Consider the following 17,432-nt stretch of genomic DNA (forward strand, 5'->3'; position numbering starts at 1 on the left):
TTGGAGTAAATCCCCAACAGTGCAATTGCTGGGTCGTAGGGCAGGTCTATTTTTAACTCTTTGAGGAACCTCCACACAGTTTTCCAGAGTGGCTGCACCATTTCACATTCCCACCAAGAATGGGGAAAATTAACAAGGCAGGAAACCACAAATGTTGGAGAGGATGCGGAGAAAAGGGAACCCTCTGTTGTCTTTTTATTATTTAGTTGTTTTCCCTGATACTCTGTAGCTTTTGGCAACTACTTTTATAATCCATATCTATGAAGTTGAATTTTTTTTTTAGATTCTACATACAATTGAAACCAGCAGTATTTTTCTTTCTCTATCCGCCTTACTTCACTTACATAATGCCTTCAAAGTCTATCCATGTTGTTGCAAATGGCAAGATTATCTTCTTTCTCATGGCCGAATAGCATACCACATATTCTTTATCCATTCATCTGTTGATGGGCATTTAGGGTATTGTGAATAAGGCTGCAATGAACATGGGAGTTCAGATATCTCCTTGATATCCTGTTTTCATTTTTAAAGAAATATGCTGAAAAGTGGAATTGCTGAATCATATGGTAGTTCTATTTTCAATTTCTTGAGAAACCTCCATATTGTTTTCCATAGTGGCAGCTCCAATTTATAGTCCTTACCAACAGTGTAAAAAGGTTCTTTTTCACATCTTCACCCGCACTTATTGACTCTTGTCTTTTTTATGATAGCCCTTCTATCAGGTGTGAGGTGATATCTCATTGTGGTTTTGCTTTGCATTTTCCTGATGATTAGTGATATCGAGCACCTTTTCATGTACCTGTTGGCCACTTTTATGTCCTCTTTTTATTATTGAGTTTTTTTTAATTAATTTTTATTGGTGTTCAATTTACCAACATACAGAAAAACACCCAGTGCTCATCCTGTCAAGTGTCCGCCTCAGTGCCCGTCACCCATTCCCCTTCAACACCCGCCCTCCTCCCCTTCCACCACGCCTAGTTCGTTTCCCAGAGTTAGGAGTCTTTCTGAGTTTTAAGGCTCTTTTTATATTCTGGATACTAGAATCTTATTGGATATATGATTTGCAAACATCTTCTTTTATTCTGTAGGTTTTCTGTTCACTATCTTGACAACATTCTTTGAAGTTCAGAAATTTTAATTTTGATAAAGCCCAATTTTTCTATTATTTCTTTTGTTGCATGCGTTAGATGTCAAGAAACCATTGCCAAATCCAAAGTCACAAAGGTATATGCCTATGTTTTTTTCTCTAAGAGTTTTATCATTTTAGCACTTGCATTCAAGTCTTTAAACCATTTTCAGTTACTTTTAGTAAATGGTGCATAGTAGTTTATTCTGTTATATGTGGATAGGTAGTTGTTTCAGCACCATTTGTTGAAAAGACTACTCTTTCTCCCATTGAGTAATGTTTTCACTCATGCCAAACATCAACGGATAAAAATGGTAAGGCTTATTTCTGGACTTTTAAATATATTGTATTCACTTATATGTCTATCCTGTGTCAAACCATGTGGTTCTAATCATTGTAGCTTTGTAGTAAGTTTTGAAATGCAGAAATAATTTTGTAGTGAGTCCCACAATTTTTTCCTTTTTAAAGATTATTGTGGCTAATTTGGGTTCCATGAGTTTTAGGATCAGTTGTCAGTTTCTGCAAAACAAACAGAAAGGCTTTGAAAGAGATTGAGTTAAATCTGTAGGTAAATTTGTTACAACAGTATTGCCATCTTATTAATAGTAAGTCTTCCAATCCATTAACATGGTAGATTTTTCCATTTATTAATATCTTTTTAAATATCTTTCAATAATGTTTTGTAATTTTCAGTGTACAGATCTTGTACTTTAGTTAAATTTATTACTAAATATTTTATTACATTTGATACTATTGTAAATGAAATTATTTATTTTTCTTAATTTTATTTCCAGGTTGTCTATTTCTAGTGTATAAAAAGACTCGATTTTTGTATGTTGGTCTTGTATCCTAAAATTTTGCTGAACTCATTATTAGCTTTGATATTATTTTTTATGGATTCTTTGGAATTTTCTATATACAAGATAATGTCATCTATAAATAGGAATAATTTCACTTCTTTCCAACCTAAATATTTTATTTTTTTCGCTTGCCTGATAATATCCTTCAGTACAATGTAGAATAGTGGTGAAAGTGGGCATCCTTGTCCTAGTCCTGATCTTAGGGGCAAAGTTTTCAGTTTTCCCCATTAAGCATAATGTTAGCTATACCTGAGATAACTCTTACTTGGTCATGGTGTTTTGGAGCAATGCTGGCTTCATAGAATAAATCAGAATGTGTTATTTTTTGTCTTCTATTTTCAAAAAGAGGGATCCCTGAGTGGCGCAGCGGTTTGGCGCCTGCCTTTGGCCCAGGGCACGATCCTGGAGACCCGGGATCAAATCCCACGTTGGGCTCCCGGTGCATGGAGCCTGCTTCTCCCTCTGCCTGTGTCTCTGCCTCTCTCTCTCTCTCTCTCTCTCTGTGTGACTATCATAAATAAATAAAAATATTTAAAAAAAAAAAAGAGCTTAAGTCTTTAAACTTTTGGTAAAAATTTTTTTTTTAATTTCCATTTATTTATGATAGTCACACAGAGAGAGAGAGAGAGAGGCAGAGACACAGGCAGAGGGAGAAGCAGGCTCCATGCACCGGGAGCCGGACGTGGGATTCGATCCCCGGTCTCCAGGATCGCGCCCTGGGCCAAAGGCAGGCGCTAAACCGCTGCGCCACCCAGAGATCCCCTAAACTTTTGGTAAAATTTAAAAGTAAAGCCATCCAGTCCTGAGTTTGTGGGAAATTTATTGATTACTATTTCTACCTCTTTACTTATTATTATATTCAGATATTTCATTTTTCTTTAGACAATTTTAGTGGTTTGTCTCTTTCTAGGTATTTGTTAATTTCATCTAGGTTATCTAAGCTTTTGTCATACAATTGTTCTTAGATTTTCCTCATAATTCTTTTATTTCTGCAAGGTGGGTGGTAATATCTTCTATTTAATTCCTGATTTTAGTAACTGAGTCTTCTCTATTTTTGTCTTGGTCAATATAGCTAAAAGTTTCTCAATTTTTACCTTTTTAAGGAACCAACTGTTGGTTTTGTTGGCTTTCTCTATTGTTTTTCTATTTTCTATTTCCTTTTTAATGATTTGTTTATTGTCTTTTATTTACAACTTTCTGCTTGCCTTGGGTTTAATTTGCTCTTATTTTCCTAGTTTTCTAAGATGGGGGATTAGGTTATTGATTTGTAATCTTATTTTTTTCAAATATAGGCATCATTAGCTGTAAATTTCCCTCTGAAAGCTTTCAGTTCCATCCCAAGAGTTTTGGTACGTTGTGTTTTCAAATTAGTTTCCTCTCAAATTAGTTTCTAATTTTCTTAGTAGTTTCTCCTATTGTGGTCAGAAAATATACTTTATATAATTTCTTTATTAAAAGACTTTCTTTCTTTCTTTCTTTCTTTCTTTCTTTCTTTCTTTCTTTCTTGAGAGAGAGAGTGCACTTATGGGGAGGAACAGAGGGAGAGGAAACTTCAAGCAGACTCCTCGCTGAATGGGGAGCCTGACATGTGGCTTAATCCTGCAACTCTGAGATCTCAACCTGAGCTGAAACCCAGAGGTGGATGCTCAACTGACTGTGCCAGCCAGGCACCCCTATACTTTGTATAATTTCAATTCTTTTAAATTATTAAGGTTTGTTTCATTGTCTAACATTTGGTCTATCTAGGAGAATGTTCCATGTGTACTTGAGAGTGCCGAATCCTAACCAATAGACTACCAGGGAACTTTGTACTTAAGAAGATGAATTCTTCTGTTGTTAAGTAGAGTGTTCTATAGGTATCAGTTACTTCTAATTAGTTTATTGCATTGTTCAATAATCTATTTTCTTGTTGATCTTCCATTTAGTTATTCTATCCATTATTGAAAGTGAGGTATTGAAGAATCCTACTGTTATTGCTCAATTGTTTATTTTTTCCTTCAAGTCTGTCAGCTTTTGCTTCATTCATTTTGGTGCTGTTAGATGCATATGTGCTTAAACTTGTGATGTTTTTTAGATGGATTAATCCTGTCATCATTATAACATGTCCTTCTTTGTAGTAACAAATTTTGCCTTAAGGTCTATTTGATATTAGTATAGCTACTTTCCCTTTCTTTTGGTTACTATTTCAATGGTATATCTTTTTTTCCATCCTTTCACTTGCAAATTATTTGTGCCTTAGAATTTAAAATGCCTCTTGTGATAGCATGTAGTTAGATCATATATTTATTCTCCCAATTTCTGCCTCCAGTTGGAGTGTTTAACCATTAACATTTGATGCAATTGCTGATAAAGCAGGATTTACATTTGCCATTTTATTATTTATTTTCTTTTAAAAATATTTAATTTATTTAATTTTATTTTTTTAAATATTTTATTTATTTATTCATGAGAGACACACAGAGAGAGAAGCAGAGACAAGGGAAGAGGGAGAAGCAGGCTCCATACAGGGAGCCTGATGTGGACTCAATCCCAGGACCCCAGGATCACAACCAGAGCTGAAGGCAGACGCTTAACCTGTGAGCCACCCAATTTGTTTTATTTTAGATAGTGAGTGTGTGTGTTCGGGAGGGCAGAGGGAGAGGGAGAGAATCCCTCAGCATGGGGCCCAAGGCAGGCCTTGATTTTATTACCCTGAGATCATGACTTGAGCTGAAACCAAGAGTCAGAATCTCAACCAACTGAGCCATTCAGGAGCCCCTTGTGATTTGTTTTCTATATGATTTATGTCTTTTTGTTCCTACATTCCTCCATGAAATGCCTCTTCTGTGTTTAATAGATATTTTCAAATATATCATTTTAATTCCCTTGTCATTTATTTTAGTCTATTTTTTGAGTTATTTTCTTAGAGAGACCCCAGTTAACATTGTAATTCATAACAATCTTGTTTGGATTAATGTCAGTTTAGGTTCAATTGTATGCAAAGTCTTTTCAAATATTATTTTTATCAAATTTAAAATGGAAATTTTTCTCACATTATAAAATGTATCAGAGAGCCTTCCATTGTTTTCTATGGCCTGGAATTATTTATATATCATAATAACATTTAATCTTTAAAGGTCATATAAAACTTGGCACTACTCCTGTCCCACATAAAGCCTTTTTCAATGGTAACACATTTACTTTTTCAATTTTCCTCTGATAGTTGGTCTAGTCAAGTTTTTCACTTCTTTTTGGGTCACTTTTGGAAAGATTTTCAATGTTGTTGTTGTCGAGTTTCATTATTTCTCTTTTCATGATTATGTTTGTTTCTTATTCCTATGCATTGATTTTGGCACTCTGGCTGTCATTATGAAACAGGAACTTTAAAAGTTTATTTTCCTAAAAAAAATCAGCTTTGGATTTATTTGCTTTTTATTTATTTATTTTTTAGATTTCATTAAGTTTTAGCTTCTATCTCTATTTTTTAAACTTTATTTTGTTATTTTTCTTATTTTGAAGATGAGTAAATTTCTTTACTTTCATTCTTCATCTATGATGAAGACATTTAAGGCTATATATTCTCATCTGACTACAGTTTTCAGTGTCTTATAGATTTTAGTATAAAGCATTCTCTTTTCCATGCCATCTTGGTACTTTATAATTTCCTTTTATAGCCTCTTTGATCCAAGGGTTATCAAGAAATATTTCTTAATTCAGTTTCCAAGTCATTAAAATTTTTATGTCCAACTTTTTATTTTTAATATTGTTAATGATCAAAGACTTCAATCAGTACAATGTTTTATCATTGTTTTATGGTTTTCCTTGTCAAATATCTGACCAATTTTGTTAGTGTTCCATGTTCATACCAAAGAATGTATGTTCTTTGAGGGACATAAGTTCCTATATATAGTTAGCCAATCAAATTTGTTGATTGTTTTCTTCAATTTCTTTATATTATTTTTTTGTTTACTACAGCAATCTGATCTCATAATGGTATATATGATATCACACTATCATTTTATTTTATGACATTTTTCTTTTATTTATAAAAGCTATTGTTTTTATGTAGTTTTTAATGTAGTTTTGTATACAGACATGTGTGATTTTTACCATTACTTTAATATTCCGCTGATTCTGTTTTGTGCATTAAACCGTAAATTTACTTTGTCTGATATCATGATTGCCAGTTCTGCTTATTTATTTTCTCATGACCACCAGTACCACCATAATGTCTAGATTTTGCTTAAATTATTTACTACTTTTGTTCTTTTTTTTTTTATATACTTTTTTTTAAATTAATTTTTATTGGTGTTCAATTTACCAACATACAGAAAAACACCCAGTGCTCATCCCATCAAGTGTCCACCTCAGTGCCCGTCACCCATTCCCCTCCAACACCCGCCCTCCTCCCCTTCCACCACCCCTAGTTCGTTTCCCCGAGTTAGGAGTTCTTTATGTTCTGTCTCCCTTCCTGATATTTCCCAACATTTATTTTCCCTTCCTTTATATTCCCTTTCACTATTATTTATATTCCCCAAATGAATGAGGACATACACTGTTTGTCCTTCTCCGATTGACTTATTTCACTCAGCATAATACCCTCCAGTTCCATCCATGTTGAAGCAAATGGTGGGTATTTGTCGTTTCTAATTGCTGAGTAATATTCCATTGTATACATAAACCACACCTTCTTTATCCATTCATCTTTCGATGGACACCGAAGCTCCTTCCACAGTTTGGCTATTGTGGCCATTGCTGATAGAAATATCGGGGTGCAGGTGTCCCGACGTTTCATTGCATCTGAATCTTTGGGGTAAATCCCCAACAGTGCAATTGCTGGGTCATAGGGCAGGTCTATTTTGAACTCTTTGAGGAACCTCCACACAGTTTTCCAGAGTGGCTGCACCAGTTCACATTCCCACCAACAGTGTAAGAGGGTTCCCTTTTCTCCGCATCCTCTCCAACATTTGTTGTTTCCTGCCTTGTTAATTTTCCCCATTCTCACTGGTGTGAGGTGGTATCTCATTGTGGTTTTGATTTGTATTTCCCTGATGGCAAGTGATGCAGAGCATTTTCTCATGTGCGTGTTGGCCATGTCCATGTCTTCCTCTGTGAGATTTCTCTTCCTGTCTTTTGCCCATTTCATGATTGGATTGTTTGTTTCTTTGGTGTTGAGTTTAATAAGTTCTTTATAGATTTTGGAAACTAGCCCTTTATCTGATACGTCATTTGCAAATATCTTCTCCCATTCTGTAGGTTGTCTTTTAGTTTTGTTGACTGTATCCTTTGCTGTGCAAAAGCTTCTTATCTTGATGAAGTCCCAATAGTTCATTTTTGCTTTTGTTTCTTTTGCCTTCGTGGATGTATCTTGCAAGAAGTTACTGTGGCCGAGTTCAAAAAGGGTGTTGCCTGTGTTCTCCTCTAGGACTTTGATGGACTCTTGTCTCACATTTAGATCTTTCATCCATTTTGACTTTATCTTTGTGTATGGTGAAAGAGAGTGGTCCAGTTTCATTCTTCTGCATGTGGATGTCCAATTTTCCCAGCACCATTTATTGAAGAGACTGTCTTTCTTCCAATGGATAGTCTTTCCTCCTTTATCGAATATTAGATGACCGTATATTTCAGGGTCCACTTCTAGGTTCTCTATTCTGTTCCATTGATCTATGTGTCTGTTTTTGTGCCAGTACCACACTGTCTTAATGACCACAGTTTGTAGTACAACCTGAAATCTGGCATTGTGATGCCCCCAGCTATGGTTTTCTTTTTTAAAATTCCCCTGGCTATTCGGGGTCTTTTCTGATTCCACACAAATCTTAAAATAATTTGTTCTAACTCTCTGAAGAAAGTCCATGATATTTTCTTAGGGATTGCATTAAACGTGTAAATTGCCTTGGGTAACATTGACATTTTTACAATATTAATTCTGCCAATCCATGAGCATGGAATATTTTTCCATCTCTTTGTGTCTTCCTCAATTTCTTTCAGAAGTGTTCTATAGTTTTTAGGGTATAGATCTTTTACCTCTCTGGTTAGGTTTATTCCTAGGTATCTTATGCTTTTGGGTGCAATTGTAAATGGGATTGACTCCTTAATTTCTCTTTCTTCAGTCTCATTGTTAGTGTATAGAAATGCCATTGATTTCTGGGCATTGATTTTGTATCCTGCCACGCTACCAAATTGCTGTATGAGTTCTAGCAATCTTGGGGTGTAGGCTTTTGGGTTTTCTATGTAGAGTATCATGTCATCGGCGACGAGGGAGAGTTTGACTTCTTCTTTGCCAATTTGAATGCCTTTAATGTCTTTTTGTTGTCTGATTGCTGAGGCGAGGACTTCCAGAACTATGTTGAACAGCAGTGGTGAGAGTGGACATCCCTGTCTTGTTCCTGATCTTAGGGGAAAGGCTCCCAGTGCTTCCCCATTGAGAATCATATTTGCTGTGGGCTTTTCGTAAATGGCTTTTAAGATGTCGAGGAAAGTTCCCTCTATCCCAACACTCTGAAGGGTTTTGATCAGGAATGGATGCTGTATTTTGTCAAATGCTTTCTCTGCATCTAATGAGAGTATTATATGGTTCTTGGTTTTTCTCCTGCTGATATGATGAATGACATTGATGGTTTTACGAGTGTTGAACCAGCCTTGTGTCCCAGGGATAAATCCTACTTGGTCATGGTGAATAATTTTCTTAATGTGTTGTTGGATCCTATTGGCTATTATCTTGTTGAGAATTTTTGCATCCATGTTCATCAGGGATATTGGTCTGTAATTCTCCTTTTTGGTGGGGTCTTTGTCTGGTTTCGGAATTAAGGTGATGCTGGCCTCATAGAACGAATTTGGAAGTACTCCATCTCTTTCTATCTTTCCAAACAGCTTTAGTAGAATAGGTATGATTTCTTCTTTAAACGTTTGATAGAATTCCCCTGGGAAGCCATCTGGCCCTGGACTCTTGTGTCTTGGGAGGTTTTTGATGACTGCTTCAATATCCTCCCTGGTTATTGGCCTGTTCAGGTTTTCTATTTCTTCCTGCTCCAGTTTTGGTAGTTTGTGGCTTTCCAGGAATGCGTCCATTTCTTCTAGATTGCCTAATTTATTGGCGTATAGCTGTTCATAATATGTTTTTAAAATCGTTTGTATTTCCTTGGTGTTGGTAGTGATCTCTCCTTTCTCATTCATGATTTTATTAATTTGAGTCTTCTCTCTCTTCTTTTTAATAAGGTTGGCTAATGGTTTATCTATCTTATGAATTCTTTCAAAGAACCAACTCCTGGTTCTGTTGATCTGTTCCACAGTTCTTTTGGTCTCGGTATCATTGAGTTCTGCTCGAATTTTAATTAACTGTCTTCTTCTGCTGGGGGTGGGGTCTATTTGTTGCTTTTTCTCTAGTTCCTTTATGTGTAAGGTGAGCTTTTGAATTTGAGATCTTTCCAGTTTTTGAATGGATGCTTGTATTGCGATGTATTTCCCCCTCAGGACTGCTTTTGCTGCATCCCAAAGATTTTGAACAGTTGTATCTTCATTCTCATTAGTTTCCATGAATCTTTTTAATTCTTCCTTAGTTTCCTGGTTGACCTTTTCATCTTTCAGCAGGATGGTCCTTAACCTCCACGTGTTTGTGGTCCTTCCATACTTCTTGTTGTGATTAAGTTCTAATTTCAAGGCATTATGGTCTGAGAATATACAGGGGACTATCCCGATCTTTTGGTATCGGTTCAGACCCGATTTGTGACCCAGTATGTGGTCTATTCTGGAGAAAGTTCCATGTGCACTTGAGAAGAATGTGTATTCAGTTGAGTTTGGATGTAAAGTTCTGTAGATATCTGTGAAATCCATCTGGTCCAGTGTATCATTTAAAGCTCTCGTTTCTTTGCAGATGTTGTGCTTAGAAGACCTATCCAGGGTAGAAAGAGCTAGATTGAAGTCACCACGTATAAGTGTATTATTATCAAGGTATTTCTTGAGTTTGGTTATTAATTGGTTTAAATATTTGGCAGCTCCCACATTCGGGGCATATATATTGAGGATTGTTAAGTCCTCTTGTTGGATAGATCCTTTGAGTATGAGATAGTGTCCCTCTTCATCTCTCACTATAGTCTTCGGGGTAAATTTTAATTTATCTGATATAAGGATGGCAACCCCTGCTTTCTTTTGAGGACCATTTGAATGGTAAATGGTTCTCCAACCTTTTATTTTCAGGCTGTAGGTGTCCTTCTATCTAAAATGAGTCTCTTGTAGACAGCAAATAGATGGGTCCTGCTTTTTTATCCAGTCTGAAACCCTGCGCCTTTTGATGGGGTCATTAAGCCCGTTCACGTTCAGAGTTACTATTGATAGATATGAGTTTAGTGTCATCATATCTATTCAGTCCTTGTTTTTGTGGATTGTTCCACTGAACTTCTTCTTAAAGGGGAATTTTAAGACTCCCCCTTAAAATTTCTTGCAGAGCTGGTTTGGAGGTTACATATTCTTTCAGTTGCTGCCTGTCTTGGAAGCTCTTTATCTCTCCTTCCATTTTGAATGAAAGCCTTGCTGGATAAAGTATTCTTGGTTGCATGTTCTTTTCATTTAGGACCCTGAATATATCCTGCCAGCCCTTTCTGGCCTGCCAGGTCTCTGTGGAGAGGTCTGCTGTTACCCTAATATTCCTCCCCATGAAAGTCTGGGACTTTTTTTCTCTTGCTGCTTTAAGGATCTTCTCCTTATCTTTGGAATTTGCAAGCTTCACTATTAAATGTCGAGGTGTTGAACGGTTTTTGTTGATTTTAGGGTGGGATCTCTCTATTTCCTGGATCTGAATGCCTGTTTCCCTTCCCAGATTCGGAAAGTTTTCAGCTAGGATTTGTTCAAATACATATTCTGGCCCTCTGTCCCTTTCGGCGCCCTCAGGAACCCCAATTAAACGTAGGTTTTTCTTCCTCAGGCTGTCATTTATTTCCCTTAATCTATCCTCATGATCTTTTAATTGCTTGTCTCTTTTTTCCTCAGTTTCCCTCTTTGCCATCAACTTGTCTTCTATGTCACTCACTCGTTCTTCCACCTCGTCAAGCCTCGTCGTTAGGACTTCTAGTTTGGATTGTATCTCATTTAATTGATTTTTAATTTCTGCCTGATTGGATCTAAATTCTGCAGTCATGAAGTCTCTTGAGTCCTTTATGGTTTTTTCTAGAGCCACCAGTAGCTGTATAATAGTGCTTCTGAATTGGTTTTCTGACATTGAATTGTAATCCATATTTTGTAACCCTGTGGGAGAGTGGGCTGTTTCTGATTCTTTTTTTTGAGGTGAGGTTTTCCTTCTAGTCATTTTGCTCAGTGCGGAGTGGCCAAAAACAAGTTGTACTGGGAAAAGGAGAAAAAGAGAGAGAAGGAAAGAAAAGAGAAAAAGAAAAAAGAGAAAGAAGAAAAAAAGGGGAAAAAGAGAAGAAAAAGAAAGAAAAAGAAAGAAAGGAGAAAAAAGAAAAAAAAGGGGGGTGGGGTGGGGTGGGGGAAGCAATCAGAAATCAAGAAGAAAGAAGAAAAAGCACAAAACAAAACAAAACAAAACAAAACAAAAAAACAAAAAAAACCACGGGGGAGTATCTTCCGATTCTGTATTCTTTACGTCCCTTGACTTCCCTTGGAACTGGTCCGTGTCGCTGGTCTTCTGGTGGAGGGGCCTGCTGTGCTGATTCTCCGGTGTTAGCACTTGGGGGAGCTGCTCTGCCCCTGCCTGGTGCAGGGCTCAGTGGGGGTTGTTCACCCCGTGAGGCCCCGGGAGGAAGCCACAGTGGCGGGGGCAGCTCTGGGACCCTGGAGTCAGCTCCCGCAGTAGCTCCGGGGATCTCTGTCTGCAGGGCCTGGGGGCTCCTGGGCGGGGCCGCTGATCTGATCAGTTCCAGGCAGGAGCGTCCTTGCTGTCCTGGGCCCTCCCGGCCTCTGCCTGTCCCAGGGGAGGCCGGATCCTGGGCTGTGTTCTGGCGCCCTGTGCTCCGGGGCCTGCGCTGTTGGATTCGCGCTCCCGCCCCGCAGCCCCTCCGCGGAGCCGCCGCCCTAGCCCCTCCGAGCTGTTCCCGGAGCCCCGGAGCCCCGCAGCCCCCTCCGCGGAGCCGCCGCCCGAGCCCCTCCGAGCTGTTCCCAGAGCCGCGCCGCCCCCTCCGCGGAGCTTCTTCCTCCGCCGGAGCCGCTGCCTCTGAGCTGTTCCCGGAGCCGCGCAGCCCCCTCCGCGGAGCCGCCGCCCGAGCCCCTCCGAGCTGCTCCGGGTCCCGCCGAGCGCTGCAGCCCTTAGGGAGCTCGGCGTATCTCCCGGGGCGCAGTTCCTCTGTTACTGTCCCAGGGAGCCCGAGGGCATCCCCGCCTTTCTGGGGATCCTGCTCCAATTCCCCGGGAGGCCTTTCCCCCAGGAAGGTCGGTGCAGCTCCTGCTCCTCCGGGACGGGGCTCTCCTGTCCTGGGGATACTCGCCCCGGCCTCAGCCCGGCTCCTCGCGGGGCCCCTCCCCCTTGGAGGCCTTTTGTTTGTTTATTTCTTTTTCCCCGTCTTCCTACCTTGATAGAAGCACGAACTCTTCTCACTGTAGCGTTCCAGCTGGTCTCTCTTTAAATCTCAGGCCGAATTCGTAGATTTTCAGGATGATTGGATGGTTTTCTACGTAATTTGTTGAGGACAGGTGACTTGGAGACCCTACTCTGCCGCCATCTTGCCCCTCCTACTACTTTTGTTCTAAACTTGTATTGCCCAATACATAGCCACTAGCCACAAACTACATATGACTATTTATATTTGCCATAATTAACAATAAGTAAAAATAAACATTCAATAATTCATTGGTTCTTGTCACATATCAAGTGCTCAATAGCCATATGTAGCTAATGGCTACTGCTTTGGATAGCACATTTATGGAACATTTCTATCATCACAGAAAGTTCTATTGACAGCACTTCTCTAAACCAGGGATTGATTGAATTTCTGTAAAGTGCGAGATAGTAAACATGTTATGTTTGCAGACCTTTTTTATTGCAGCTACCCATTTTTATTTTGTGCATAAATCAGAGATAATACATAAGTATAGCTGTGTTTTAATAAAACTTCATTTATGTATACTAAAACTTTAATATCGTATAATTTGCACATGTCATGAAGTATTCTTTTTAAAAATATTTTCAACAATTTAAGAATGTAACATGCATTCTTAGTTCGCAGGCCATACAAAAATAGGTGGCAAATCAGATCTAACTTGTAGGCTGTATTTTGTGATACTGCTCTAAACTGTTACAGAGTTTCTCTTAAAGTATGTCCCTTATTGATTAAGTCCTTTTTTTTTTTTTTTTTTTTTTTTTTGCTTATTCTCCATTTTACTTATACCATCGATCAGAAATCACATGTGGAGGTGATACCAATAAAAATGACTTACATTCTATGAACCGGGGTTTTATAAGAGTCTATAAAGTGATAAAGTCCTTATCAAGCATAAACAGATTCCCAGTCCACCTATCCTAATGTATGTATACCAATTCACGTCTTCATAGTGACAATCTTCTGTTTCAACTTATTTACAGAATAAGATAGATGAAAATTATTTTTCTATTCCAGAAAAAAATGTTTTCCTTACTTGAACCTCAGTGCTCTTACTTTTTTTTTATTTAAGTTTTCATCTGCTTCTTCCAGTAGCTCTTCTTCCAGTAGCTCTACTTCACTGGGCATGTGTTCAGTTTGTGTTGCTTCTCTTTAGTTGCTGGCATTTCAAAATAAATAAATGGTTTAAAGGAAAAGGCAACATAAAAGATGAGCTGGGTGTGTTCTATACAAAGCAAAGATGATTTATACATGGAACAAGAAAGAAGATTAGAAAGGGCCCTGAATGCTAAGCTAAGGAGCTTGATTTTATACCATGCAAATAAAAATCATTTAAGCAAAGATGATTTTCAAAATACATAATCAGCATGGCATGGGCACTAACAATGAGAAGAATAAGGCTATGACAGTGTATACCAGCTGAATATCATTTGTGCCCTTGAGACTTTTGTGCAGGAGAGTGACAGGAAGAAATTGGTGTTTTAGAAAAATGAAAAAAAGATGTGCAGGATCAATGAGGAAGAGACAAGAGCAAGGGCCAGAAAATGTTTTTGGTATGGTCACATAGTATATATTTTAGACTATATTGTTTCTGTTATAACATTCAACCCCACCATTATAGTATAAAATCAGGCTGAGTTAATAAATAGAGTGTCACTCTAACTTCATTTACAAAAAGAAAGCAGCATGGATCTGGCCCTGTGGGCCAGAGTTTGCCAACCCCTAAATTACAGGTAGAGAGACTGGTTAAATGACAATTGCAATACTCAGTTTCCACTGGAAACCTAAAACTGTCTACTAAGAAGTTGGAAGTCAAAACCCCATCCAGTGGTTTAGTCAGTGGCCAGGTGATGGGTTGAGAAGATACCAATGAAATTGACAACATGGTACCAGAACTTCAGTTCAGTTTGGTTAGGTCTCTCAAATAACTGGTTCCCAGTAGGGCTGGGGAGTCAAATCACTTTTTTGTTTTTGCTTTTGCTGAAATTCATTAGGATGATTTTATTAACTTGGCAGACCAATTGTCAATCAATTTGGTAATTAGGTAATTTGTTGGCCTATATAGGCACAACCTGCATTACTTGCTATTCTGACTATATTGCTTAGAGGAAAAAACTCAAAGAAATTGTTAATATCAAAAAAATCCCTCACTTATCTCAGTTCTTTATAGAATACCAAATATGTTATCACCAACTGGGACAAAATAGATAAAAATGACTCACAGTTAGTTCACAGGCAGCAAATGTAGAGGGGTCAGATGAGTAATCTTAAAACTGAAAAGGGAGGGCAATGGAGGAGTACAGAAAAGGAATACAGTAAACTTTTGATGAAATTCTTAGAATAATCTCTGAGTAAGTAATATTTTTCCCTATGTACCCTCCCTACTCCTTCCTGTCCTTGTTAGGTGACAGTCTGATCCATTAAACAACATGGTGTCAGTGACTTTAATGCACTCGGTCTCCAGAGAGTATTTGCATTTTAAGAGGGGACTCTGGGGGGCTAACATAAAATAATATATCTCTAATAGGGAGAATTTCTAGCACGGTGGTTAGCCCAAAGAGAATCTAGGAACTCAGGAGGGATAAATCTACCCAGTTCCCTCTCAAATCATCCCATGTTGGCGGACACATACTCTGCTGGAATATAAATCTGGCATGAAATAATGAAATCACAGGATCTATCATACCAGGATTAGCACTTTTAATGAAGAATTAAAAATATCTAAGCCAGCTATTCTCAACTCTGCATGCATATTAGAATCATTTTGGGGCCTTTTAACAATAAGATGCCTAGGACCCACCTTTCAGATTGTGATTTTATTCATCTGGAGGGAAAGCTAGGCATTAGCATTTTCAAAAAGCTATGAGATTTTAACGTGCAAAGAGATTTGAGAATCATCAACCTAATTCTAAACTCAGGGTCGGAAGTCATAAAGACTAACCTCTACCTCCTGACAATCTTGCTAAGTGATTAAAACCTTCTGCTTACATGTCTCCAGGGAAAGGATGCCTCTAGGAAGCCCTCCATCATGGAACGTGATTTCCTCATCAGCTATAGCCAAGATATAGCTAAGCCAAACTCTCCTGGGAAGCAAGAAAAACTATGGGAATGTCTCTATTTCCTAAAGCCAATGACATACCTCAATTCTCAGTAACTAGGAGGACTGAAACAGAAGGAGCCTAGTGGGCAGCCCGGGTGGCTCAGCAGTTTGGCGTCCGCCTTTGGCCCAGGGCCTGATCCTGGAGACCCAGGATTGAGTCCCACGTGGGGCTCCCTGCATGGGGCCTGCTTCTCCCTCTGCTTCTCTCTCTCTGTGTCTGTCATGAATAAATAAATAAAATCTTTTTAAAACAAAACAAAACAAAACAAAAAACTAAAAAGAGCCTAGTGGACAGCCCAGGTGACTCAGCGGTTTAGCACTGCCTTTGGCTCAGGGCTGATCCTGGAGATCCAGGATCGAGTAGTCCCACGTTGGGCTCCCTGCATGGAGCCTGCTTCTCTCTCTCTCTCTCTCATGAATAAATAATAAAATAAATAAATAAAATCTTTTTAAAAATTAAAAAGAGCCTAGTTATCAGATAGAGATAGGAGAGATAGATGAGAAAAAGAGACAGAGACAGAGAACTTTTGCAACAGGAGGTCCAAAAAAATAAAAAAGGTGTTTTCATGTGTGCTTACTCTCACCCTGAAGCTGAAATGGTTATATGTTTATCAAACCTAACAAACTCAAATACCATATGCATCTTAGCCCAGGCTAAGGAAATTAGAAATGGGTATTGGTTTAGAACTCTATTTTCCAACTATGACTCTGTAAATAAATAAGCCAACTTTTTAGGTCCATTTCTTCTCCCTCACCCTCTTTAGTGACAGCAGTTGGTACTTAACTCCTGAGACCCTTACTCTGTTTTCTCTGTTTGTTATCCCTCATTTCAGGAGATTTTGATAGAAAATTTAAATTGTTTACTTTTCTGTAGCGGTGTCTTCTACAGTGTGTTCTGTAGCACACAAGCAGCATGGAATGTTCGTAAGCATTTATTCAAACAAAAATTCACATAATCAAATTATTTTCAGAAATACTGGATGAGACAACATTAGAACTGATTTCTTTATTTATTGCAGGACTTTTCAGAGTGTTTATTGTGCTAATATGCATTGTGAATCTCCAAAAGGAAATTGCAGCATTTACCAACTTCGACTTATGGAAATCTTTGAAAATGAAGCATTTCAGGAATAGTGTATTGCAGAACATTCTTTAGGATGGATGAACTGGTCGTCATCATAATCTATCTTGAGGAACACTAGTTTGGAAAGCATGGTCATAATTGGTAAGGCACTTGGTGATGAGAGATAGCTTGTCCCTTTGCTTATCCAAACCTTTCCTATTTCTAATTTTTCCCTCCACCTGGAAACCTTCTTCAGCCTTTCTCCCAATATTGATCTCCAGCTTCCCTTCTTTGAACTCCTACATGCTCACTGCTTATGGTGCTCTAGTTCTACATGCTAAGAAAATGAGTATCTTTTTCTCTTTAATTGTTTTGTTTCTCTTCAAAAAGGAATGTTATTTTAGAGCCCAGTGAAACATTCTTCTTTCCTATCTCCCACTGTGACTACCCTGGTGCTGCCTTGAGCAATGTTTTATTAATTAATGTTTACTGAACAACTACTATACACAGGGCTTGAAGTTAGCTTTTTTTTTTTTTTTTTTTTTTTTGGTGCAGTAAAACTACATGTCTTTGTAGTTCACATGACCAAATTCCTTAATTAATCCATATTCCAGAACTCCACCAACCCCAATTCCTCTCAACCTGACACTCACCTCTTTTGCCAAGGATTTATATGATTTGAACTGTGCAAAACCATTATTTGACAGTTTTTGAGCCAAATATTAGCAATTTCCATTTTCATATGGTTTTTAAAAAGTTA

The 17,432-nt window shown here is 38.2% G+C and overlaps 1 protein-coding gene across 10 annotated transcripts in view; it reads left to right on the forward strand.

The window, feature by feature from the left end:
- RTL4 (retrotransposon Gag like 4) overlaps positions 1 to 17,432 on the forward strand; it is a 518,532-nt gene that overhangs the window by 276,956 nt on the left and 224,144 nt on the right. Inside the window, exon 1 of one of the 10 annotated variants that reach the window (XR_011998092.1) lies at positions 16,629 to 16,834. The exons of the other annotated variants lie outside the window; for them this stretch is intronic. The gene's annotated coding sequence lies outside the window, so the exon portion shown is untranslated. Of the gene's footprint in view, positions 1 to 16,628; positions 16,835 to 17,432 lie in introns of those variants that run through there. 10 annotated transcript variants of the gene reach the window in all.

This window comes from Vulpes vulpes, chromosome X (assembly GCF_048418805.1).
Source record: "Vulpes vulpes isolate BD-2025 chromosome X, VulVul3, whole genome shotgun sequence".
Classification (NCBI taxonomy): domain Eukaryota; kingdom Metazoa; phylum Chordata; class Mammalia; order Carnivora; family Canidae; genus Vulpes; species Vulpes vulpes.